Raw genomic sequence first — 4,335 nt, forward strand, 5'->3', positions numbered from 1 at the left:
CCCTGACCGAGTCAAACTCGGTTTGGGTTAGGCCAATTGTGCATTGCATCGGTTCGAGTCAAATGTCCCGAACTCGGTCCTGGATCGTTTCGAGTTCAGGTCAACCTATATAGATTTCGGACCGAATCAAGTTGGACCCAATCCGATCCTACTCAGTCTGATGCCCAGCTTTAACAAACATTACAAGGGTACTTTGCCTCATTCTGAAATCAGCCATGGATTCATGGTATCGTCGATCAGTCACCACCCGTTCATATTGAGTAAAGAAACACGAGAGATTGTGTTTAGATTTCAAATATTGTTTTAATAAACTATTCATGCTCTTACTTCGTTGAGTGCTCTTCATATCAGCATAAAATGTATTTCGTCCATAAACTAAAGTCCATTTTTCTCTCACTTTAAACAAATCATGTAACCACTTATTTTGTACTAAATCATACTTCTCAAGCATAGCATTCCATGTAGTCATAAATCTTGCTCCCTCTCACAATCATATACACACTTACCGAAATCAATTTCAAAACCTTTTGAACCTTTAAATAGATGATTAAGGTGCTTGGCAATATTTTAGTAAATATGCCATATACACAGACGATGATATGATTCTGGCATCGCTGAAGCTATCATATTAGCCATTGCAGCATCTTGATCTATTAGAATTGTTATTGGTTGTTTTCTAAACATCGATCTTAAAAATGTTTGAAACAACCCTTTGAAAGATTCAATCGTTTCATTATATAGTAAGGCCGCGCCAAATATTATAATTTGCTTATGATGATTTACCCCAATCAATGGGGCAAATGGCCGCCCATAACTATTTACTCTATATGCGGTATCAAAGCAAACCACATCTCCAAAAATGCTCTGTGTATTATTAACTTTACATTTGCCCAGAACATATTCGTAATCTGATCATCTTCATCTACTTGTATTACGTTAAAGAAAGATGGATCCTCTACTTGCATTTTCTGAAAGTATTCTAAAATAGCTCCTGCATCACTCTTTTCTATTGTTTTCATCAACTTTTTCCATAAGTAATTTTTATAATCAATGGGTAGGAAACGTAGATTTTCCCGACCACCATATTGTTTACTTAGATAATCTACAGTTGCTTTAGGTGTTATTCCTAAATCATCCGCCATATCAGCTTCAGCTTTTTGAATGTCAGTCAAGCCTCTTTGTGATCTTAATATATGTACCTTTGATGGTGAAACAACCTCATGGTTATGCAATATTTTTCATTTGCTTAAAGCTTCAAACTCATGCTTGCTTCACATTCAGTTCTTGTAATTAGATGAATAAACTTCGGTTGATTGATTTGTTTCTTTTCATATTTTCGACCTTCTCTAGAACAACAAAATCTTCTTTGAAGTATGACCCTATCATCTGATTTCTTACCCAATCCTTTCGAACACTAAATCCTATCTTCCCAGCATAACTATTGTAATACTTATATGCACTCTATTCAGAAACGAACTCCATTCCTACTTTTGGTTCTTCATCAAACTTTTCATATGCATTGACTAGTACATCTTGTCCTGCTTCTTGATCCTCTATTTGCTGGCTTGCTTTTTGATTATATATTTCAACATCAAATTCTAACCTTTGACATGGTTGAAAAAATAATTGACTTTTAAAAGCGTTATCATCCATTTCACTACGTACAAAAGTAAAAATCACAAAATAGAGTAAACTTAGAATCATTCAAATGCTAACCCAAAGAAATGGAAATAATATTTTTTTAGATTTATCGAACCTTAATTTGGTTAAATTTCAAGAGATGAATATCCATATTTATAAGGCTAATGCAAATACAAGATATCATTGTTGTGTAAGTTTTTGGATAAAGAAATAAAGGAAAATAAAAATGTCTTGACGATAGAGTGAAGTGATAGGTATGTTAATTGGTGTGCCAAGGCCGGCAATGGGCCGGGCATGTAGGATTTAGCCCGTAAACTTGGCCTAAGGACTAATGAGGGTTTTTTATTTTTTATTTTTTTTTAAATTACAAAGAAACTGCTAGTATTGATATTTCATACAAGAAAATGGACAGGACAATAAACAACAACCCCAGTAATGATGATTGAGGGACATGGTCAACATAATGTAAGGCTATGCTTGCATCATGAAAGCCATGACCCACTTATTCTAAGCTTAGCATAAAGTCCTAAGACACTACCATAACAGAGCCACATGAAATTATTTCAAACATTGTTGGAGCTTCTCATTTGTAGGTGCATGGGTCATAGGTGCAGTTAGATCCGCATTTGCAACCTCCATTCTCGGATCCACCATTCATCTCAGACCCTTCAAAGTATCCCTTCTAAGGAGCGACCCCAACAATCATAGTTTCAATGGTGATGGTTTCTCCAGAGAAAGAGAAATCAGGATACATCTTGCATCCTCCACAACCAGAGCCGCACTTGCAAGCAGATACACATCCGCAGTTTCCATCAATGCAAGACATTTTTAATAGGAAATGAAAGAAAAATGCAGCAAATGAATAGAAGGAGAGGATAAGCTTTCAAGACTATAACCAACGCTGTGATCCGACTAGTGCGGGTTTATGATTGTTGGTGTCTAGGCCTAAGTCAGCAGTGAATTGCCCATTCCAACCATCAAGGGACCATTGCAATTGGGGCTTGGCCCTACTTAAAAAAAATAAAAAAAAAATTGTAATTTCTTTGAGGTTATGTTTGGTTGCACCAACTATCATGAAATCGCATGATATTTTGAACCAATTTTGACATATTAATCGCAAAATATCCAAAATTTCATGACAACTTGAAGACAGATTAATGGCATGAGTGATTTCATCTTTTTTTTTATAAAAAAAATAAATTATTTTATTCTTTTAGTTCCATTGAATTTTTGAATGGTTGGTGTAAAGCATGTCATCAGTCCATCACCTTAGATTGAATGGAGATAACATCTTAAGATGAATATTGACACACTAATTAAGCAATTGCAATTGATATGTTATCTTTATGAACCTTTCATATTTCATAAAGATAACAGGGCAACAATTTGAATGGCTTGAAGTATCCTAATGTTGCAAATTTTCAGGCATAATTCACTCACAACAGAGCTTAAATATGTTGCAAATAAACTAAAATATCAAGAAAAATATATGCACATGCAAGGATTATCAACATAAATGGGGTCCCCTCTCAGACCGAGCACACGCACGAACCTGATTTGGACGCACGGCAGAGGTGGGTGGGTGGTGATTAGGATGCAAGGTGGGTTTGCGTTGTCAGGAGACTGGATCAAGAGGAAGATAATGAGGATGTTATGAAGTGGGTAATGTTGATTGTAAGAAGCAGAGAGAGAGAGAGAGAGAGAGAGAGAGAGAGAGAGAGAGAGAGAGAGAGAGAGAGAGAGAGAGATGTTGATGGCAAGAAGTAGAGACAGAAGAAAAAACATGAAAATGAAGTTTACCTATGCGTGGCCGAGTGCGTTAACAGCCTAAACGGAAAAACATCCTCTAACGGATCTCTGTTGGAAGAGCATTTATTGGAAGGAAACAGCCGATTGGTATCCACCAATGCCATTTTGCCATGTTACTTTAATAGCCTTTTAGCTACTGAAGTGTTCAGTATCCTATAGACGACATTATGAACCCTAAGAAGACAACACTATCAGACAAGAACGAACATTTCTTAAGGTTCGCACATAACCTCTCTGCCCTCAGGACACTACAGACCTGCCTCAAGTGGTCAAGATGCAGCTCTTTAGTGGTACTATATATGAGTATGTCATCAAAATAGATCACTAAGAACTTCCCCATAAAGGGTCTCAAAACCTGGGTCATCACATGCATAAAAGTATTGCGTGCATTTGTCAAGCCAAAGGGCATGACCAACCACTCGTACAACCCATCCTTCATCTTGAAGGCTGTCTTCCACTCATCTCCAGGGCGTATATGTATCTAGTGATACCCGCTCTTGAGGTCTATCTTGAAAAAAATGGTGGATCTAGCCATCATGTCTAACATATCATCAAGCCTCGGTATCGAAAACCGATACTTAATCGTGATCTTATTAATAGCCCTACTGTCCACATACATCCACCACGTACCATCTTTCTTAGGCGTTAATAGTGCTGGTACGGCACACAGACTTATGCTATCAAGGATGAAACCCTTTCGCAGGAGCTCATTTATCTGCCTATGCAATTCTGCATGCTCTGCAGGATTCATCCTGTAATGAGAAAGGTTCGGTAAAGTAGACCCCGGGACGAGATCAGTGATATGCTGGATGTCCCGTATAGGTGGAAGCTCATCCGGTAAATCCTTAGGGATGAGATCGAGTTTGGTCCGAAATCTATATAGGC

The 4,335-nt window shown here is 37.4% G+C and overlaps 1 pseudogene; it reads right to left on the reverse strand.

Annotated features, from left to right (window-relative positions):
- Window positions 1-2,145: 2,145 nt before the first annotated feature.
- Window positions 2,146-2,563, reverse strand: LOC131227048 (metallothionein-like protein 2; annotated as a pseudogene).
- Window positions 2,564-4,335: the final 1,772 nt, after the last annotated feature.

This window comes from Magnolia sinica, chromosome 15, assembly GCF_029962835.1.
Source record: "Magnolia sinica isolate HGM2019 chromosome 15, MsV1, whole genome shotgun sequence".
Taxonomy (NCBI): domain Eukaryota; kingdom Viridiplantae; phylum Streptophyta; class Magnoliopsida; order Magnoliales; family Magnoliaceae; genus Magnolia; species Magnolia sinica.